This window comes from Miniopterus schreibersii (assembly GCF_964146895.1).
Source record: "Miniopterus schreibersii genome assembly, chromosome: 6".
NCBI classification, from domain to species: Eukaryota; Metazoa; Chordata; class Mammalia; order Chiroptera; family Miniopteridae; genus Miniopterus; species Miniopterus schreibersii.
The window spans coordinates 33098657-33105744 of record NC_138107.1 but is presented as its reverse complement, the minus strand read 5'-3'; the positions used below and the strand labels follow the sequence as shown (position 1 = coordinate 33105744).

Genomic DNA, 7088 nt, shown 5'->3' with positions numbered 1-7088 from the left:
ACATGTACTGTGCAAGAACTCACACTCCACTCACAGAGCCATTCTATCACTATGCAGTTATCCAAAATAAAAGATTTCTTTCTGTATTTCTAAATTCACTAATCCAAGAGCACAAATATCTTACAAATATTTTGCAATTTTCTTTCTTTTAGGCTTTTCCAATAAAATCAAATGAGTTAATCATCTGGATGTAACATAACACCTATTTTTGCCCCATAATTTTAGCCAAAAACACCCCCCAAAAACATACTAATCAAATAAATACAAACCTTTTGTACCTCAAAGAAAGAAGTAATTATTTGGTAAATGCCTAATAAGAATCTAATACTGTTCCATGTAACAAGTACTATATTTTATAAACACATATTCAAAGATTTTCTAAATGATCATTTCCTCGTGTGAGTTGGCAATATGAAAGAATGCAATTGTGGTGTGATTATCAGCCAGAGCTTTTATTGGAAACAGTGGGCTACTTGTTTTGCTTTGAAATTTTCATGTGACAATATTTTCTTAGGTACGGCAGACACTCTAGATTTTCCAATATTTACAAAATACAGATTTTCACTTATTCTGGGAACTTTCTAATTCAATGTGTTAACAAGTAGAGAAAACTCCTGAATGCCAAAAGCAACAACAACAACAAAAAACCCACCAAAAACCACAAGCTTTGTAGATGAAAGATTTGGTGAGATGTATTTATAAAATGACTAACTCATTTATATCCAACATTTAATTTGTTTTATAAGGTTTTATTTAAAATATATTAGCAAATCACCCAGCTGGTGTGGTTCAGTGGATTGAGCGTCATCCCATGTACCAAGAGGTTCAATTCCTGATCAGGACATATGCCCAGGGTTGTTGGCTCCATCCCCAGTAGGGGGGGTGTGGGAGGCTACTGATCAATGTTTCTCTCTCTCTCCCCCTCTCCCTTCCTCTCTCTAAAAAAATCAATAAAAAATATATACGTGTATATATATATACATATATATATGTATATATACATACATATATATATATATATATATATATATATATATATATATATATATACACACATATTAGCAAATCATTAGATGGGATAGCTACATTCTATGCTATTCTCAACTTAAGATACTATAAGTTTCAGTACTATAGGTGAATGGAGCATGGCATTTTCAGTCACCTAAATTACCATCTACCTTGTCATAGAATCATTACCTGTTAGGATTAGACAAGAATTTGAGACCATCTTCCGTGTCCCATCTATTTCTAAGATAAGAAAATTGAAGCCAAGAAAAAAGCCACTTCAATATACTAAAAAAAACAAACTTCTGCTCCAGAGTTGCCTAAACTTTCTCAGTTCACAGAGCCCTTAGGTTCTCAGTAAGTTTTCCATGCTGCTCCTAGTACAAAATAAACACCAAACAGTTCCTTTTATTAAGTAGTTACACCCAAACAACTTGAATTATTTATGCTCTAACAACTTAGAGCATTTAAACAAAATCATACATGTTCATTGAAAGAAAAAACACCATCTTTACTTCACTCTTAACCATAATTACTTTTTAATGGGCCATATGCTTCTTCGAGGCTCTGCAAGATTTCTTGGAATCAGGTTGTATACTGTCATCCCCATTTTCTGTTCCACATTGATTTTCACGTGCTACTTATTTTATCATAGTAACTGCTGAAACCTCAGCTTCACAAAAATATGATGTAATTGAAGGACTATAGTGTGAGATAATGCCAAAATTGTGAACTACCCAGAGCTAGCTTGTGCAATGTCCAAAACATGTCAAGTGTCACTGTCTTTCAGTAGCCCCATGACTTCACTGCCCATGTCCCAGGGTCATTTGGTGCACAGTTAGGGAACCATGGGTCTAGACAAAGATAGAGATAGAATTCCTGATTCTAAGTTTAATATTCTTTCCATTATATTAAAAATTCATAGGCATTATATTTTATTTCTTTTTAATTTAAATATATTTTTTTCTACTTTAGCAAATGAACTTTCTCATGAGGCAGGCAAGGTATTATAATAATTTGTTCAACATTACATAGCTGCAGAATTTACTCCTTCATCTTATAAGAGGCTTCCTTACTCCCAACCTGAATCATAATGTAAAGAGTTATATATACAAGTTCTTCTCTCAGTGTAGTGCTGTGATTAAGATCAGAAATTCTATTACCTAGGTTCAAATACCAGCTGTCACTTATTCAACTATGAAGCTTAATCACTTAAAAACTTTCTACTTCAAGTTCTTCATTTGTAAGGTAGAGATAATAATGACTACTTTAGAGTAGTGACAAGTATCCAATCAGCTGTTCCTAATAAATACCCTGAGTTGGGTCAGAATAGAATGCTTCCATTATTTTTCAATGCTCATCACAACACACATATCAGATAGTACTTCAAGTTTACATTACAACAATAGTATCTATTATTGTCACTTTATAAAATACCTTGGGTTCTGTTCATTTCTACCTATGTTGATTTGCCATACTAAATCTCATTTTTTAAACCAACACACTGAAATATGATACCTAATATATGTAAATTACATACTATAAACAGAGGGGAGCCCAGCTGGCGTGGCTAGCAGTTGAGCATCGATCTAGGATCCAGGAGATCACAGTTCCATTCCCAGCCATGGCACATGCCCCGATTTCGGGCTCAATCCCCAGCAGGGGACATGCAAGAGGCAGCTGATCAATGACTCTCTTTCATCATTGATGTTTCTATCTCTCTCTCCCCCTCCCTTCCTCTCTCTGAAATCAATAAAAATAAAAAAAGAATAAACACTTTTAAAAAATAAAATAAAATAAACAGAAGAAATGATTCACACACATGATACAGATCATAAACACTATACTTTGGAATAGTATTTTATACTCTACTAATTTTACATAAGTACCAAAATATTAGTCCTTTTGTATCATGTATGCTTAAATTTCCTCTCATTGAAGGGCTGGGACGGGGGGGGGGGGGAGTATAGTATCTGTAGTACTCAGAAAAAAAATAATTATAAACTATTTTGAAATGTCACTAGATTATGAATATGTTTTGCTTTGCTCTCCAAGGTCACATTGTTTGTCTATGAGAAAACACAATTTTCTTAGTCATATCTACATTGACCTTGAGTATTAAGTTAATGGAATGCTAAAAATAAAATCCCAATCCAGCAAGAGCTAATTAAATAGACAGCTAAGGGATGTGACCTTTTAGAACATTATGTCTCAGAAATAAAAATACTTTATTTATATTTTGAGATGATGCACTTATTATGACCTGTGAGGGCATACAAATAATTCAAACCTTATTTCTTAAAAATGCTTACTAAGTGGTCAAAGAAAAACAAGTCATCAACAGCTGCTCTAATCACATTATCCACATATACAAAATTCTATGACTAAAGTGAATGAGTGCCAAGGCACAGAATTTAGAAACGCAGCAATACTCAATAATTAATTCTTCAATATCCAATAGGGGTCAAGTAGACATTTTTGCTTCCTGGCTTTTCTGTAATATGTATGCAATTTGAACAATTTGGTTCAATTTGGTTGATGGGTTAAAATTCATCTTAGAGCTATGAATGAATAATAGTGATTTTAAAACCATGTTAATTTAGAATCCTTGTTTTGTTATACTCCAAATGGGATAGTGGGATGGCATTTCTTGATTGAAACAGGTATGTGAACATGAGGATAAACAGATTGAATTTCCTTATTCCCAAAATGTTTATGTAGGCAAGTCTTTCTTGATTTGACCTATGAGGACCTCATAGTAAATATGTACATTAAAGAATCTTTCTTGTATAAAGAAAATTGTGGAGATACCTTGCTTTAGTATTTAGGTTGCAAAGAAACATTCAATTCAGCAATTATATATTTAAGTCATATTAGGTTTTGTCATTTGTCAGGCCAGTGGTTCAGATCAGAATGAGCCATGAAAAACTATCAGTAAGTGATCCTAGGATTCTTCCATCAGACATCTTTAATAGAAATCTCCAGAATAAAAACCTCTTAAGTGGGGCCAGGGCTTCTGTATTTTTTTAAGCACCAGACATAATTGTGGTGCTCGGACATGGTTGACAAATACCAATGTAGGAACTTGTAAGGATCTTTATTTGGCCCTGGAGAATGGGTAAAATTTTCTAAAATTTAGAAATAAAGGGTAAAAAGTTCTAAAAAAAGAGTATAATTAATAACATACAAAAGTTAATATTATTTACCAAATTCTATGCATTCCTCAAAGCTCAGTTCAAATTTACCTTCATGAATACCATCCTGATTCCACATGCTTTGTGTTCTAGCCCTAATTCTGTGCCCATTACCTATTTTTGAAAAGTCCATGTTGCAGGTTCACCTTTGTGTTTTTGCTCTGCCCTCTCCTTCATCTGGCAAAGTAAGGACAAATCAAGAGGAGAGACTAAAGGGAGAGAACCCAAATCTAAACAAAACCAATTTATAAATGTGAACATTCCTTTTCTACTATTTTTTCTGTGAACATTTCCACATATTCTAGCTGAATTAATCACTCCCACTTCTATCTCCTGATAGCATTTTATTCATGCAATTATGATAGATTAGTTATGTTACAGTATAGAGTCATACGGAGTTTTTTGCATAGTTGTATTATGATTTCCTCAGAAAGAAAATTAAGTCAATACTTTTTGCCTCTCTAAAACTCTAGCACAGTGTCTGGAAATAGATCTATATAAATATCTGTTTCATCATGCTGAAGCTCATCTGATACTTTGTGCTTCTTCATTAGCACTCACTATTAATCTGTTGATTTTACCATGTGGGGATGTACATTGGTGCATATTTAGGAATGTGGTGTCTGTTACCTGTCTGGAAGTTCCTTGAAAGAGGAGACTGAGTGTTATTCTAATCTGAATCCTCCTACTCCTCCTGTAGACTACAGTAGATATTTTTCACGTTCATTGATTTGGGGATGGTTTAATTATATCCAAGACTAATTATTGGGACAATATGTTATAAGGAAGATATTTTGGAAAACACTGAATGTCACAGTAAGAGTACTCACTTGATTCAGTAGAGAATAAAATCTCATTAAAGTTCCTTGAAAGGGAAAAAATGAGGTAGACTGGGAAAGAGACCTTGCTCTGCTCTTTTTAAGTTGTATAATTTTGATAAATTCTCATAACTTTTCTCCCCTTTTTCACTTTTAATTGTATATATTTTATTATTTTAAGTAAAATCTTCAAAGTAAATATATATTTGAACATTATAATTCAACTGGTCTAATTATTTTAATATTCTCCCTAAAGAACATTAATAATTGATACTCTAATTGGGGTTAAATAAGTCACCGAGTTTTATCTTTTGAAGTGTTTTCCAAACAGGGCTTTACTCAATGATGTAAGCTTTAGTTGTTATCATTCTGTAGCAGATGCTATCTATGCATGATTTGGAGGTGATCTCGGCTATAGTGCACATAAGATTAATAGCATTTACTGTGCTGTGTACTGGAAGTATCTGTAAATTACTACCAAAAATCTCTGCTGAATCCTGAGCATCAGTTTCCATTTCTAGAGCCCATGGAGGGCAGAAGACAGAACCAAAGAACTATTTTGGCAAATGTTAATAAACTTCTCAATTTTGGCTAGAAACATTTTTTCAACTGACATAAAGCATTCTTTAGCATCCATCAGTAAAAATGCAAATCCAGTACAAGAAAATATAATTGATCCATCTTCCACTGAATCTGAATACTGAACGTTGTGGCTTCAATTTTCTAGGCCAGTTGCAATTTCACAACTCTTAAGAGATGCGCTAATAATAATGGTGGTTGTCCATTTTGTTTTTTCTTTCCAGAGCTTTCAGCCATCTGTCTTTGGGCCAACCCAGCTTCTGATGGTGCCACAATCTGATCAGTAGGATCCTGGTGTCAACTTGATGGCTCCCAAGCTTCATAACTTTTCTATATCTCAATTTTATCATTTGTGAAATAAGACACCATGGACTATGTCTGTGGATCCCAAACTTTATTGATAAACAGAATCAACTGCAGAAATATATTAAAAATACAGATTCCTTGTTTCTACCCAAGTTCAACTAAATTTGAATATCTGGGAATAGATCCCAAAAGTCTATATATTTTTTAAATGTCTAGTTGATTCTGATAATTGGCCACATAGTGCATGGAAGCATCAGCATCACCTGGGAACTTAAAATGCAATTGTCTATGTCCATCCTATACCTACTAAATCAGAAACTTGGAGATGGATACTAGCAATCTCTGTTTTAATAATCCATGCAGGTAATCTTGATACAACAAAATTTGAGAACCATTGGGATACATGATAAATAAAATTCTGAAATTAGTTAATTACATGATTAAACATAAGCAGGAAGACTAATCAGGGGAGCCTAGACAAAGGGTACCCAGATCTATACAAAACACTTGTGTAAATGTGTAAATGCTCCTTCTAGCATGGAAACTATTAACCTGAGTTTGGCCTTTAGCCATAACAGAAATTGTTATACTCAGTTTCCAAATATCAGATTATACCACCGTTTCTTAGAAGTATGTCCTTACCTCTATACCCAGACAGAACTAAATATCCTTATTCTGTCTCCCCCTCAACTCCAATAACATCATCTGCAGATACTTAATGTAATACAGCATTGCTATAATTTATTCTCAACTTCTTAGAGACAAGGACTATTTATTATCTCTGTAAGCCTACCACCTAACATAGTTTCCGTCCCCTCGTGGACATTCCAGAATGTTTAATAAATGAGGGAAGTGATAGACCCTAAGCAACAGATGATACAAAAATGTGATTCTAATGAACCATCTCTGTTGACTCTCCAGTCAAATCAAGATTATTAAGTGAGCCTGGCCAGACGTGGCTCAGTGGTTGAGCATGACCTAGGATCCAGGACTCTGAGAATCGATTCCCAGTCAGGGCATATGCCCAGGTCTCGGGTTCGATCCCCACCCAGTAGGGGGCATGCAGGAGGCAGCTGATGAATGACTCTCATCATTGATGTTTCTCTCTCTCTCTCTCCCTCTCCCTTCCTCTCTCTGAAATCAATAAAAACATATTTAAAAAAAAAAAAAAAAGATTATTAGGTGA

General features: G+C 34.1%; 1 pseudogene across 1 annotated transcript; it reads right to left on the bottom strand.

Moving 5' to 3' along the window:
* Positions 1 to 5292: 5292 nt before the first annotated feature.
* On the bottom strand, positions 5293 to 5833 carry LOC308558866 (protein SPO16 homolog pseudogene; annotated as a pseudogene). Its single transcript has one exon. The product of its transcript is annotated as a protein SPO16 homolog pseudogene (transcript).
* Between the last annotated feature and the right edge of the window lie 1255 nt (positions 5834 to 7088).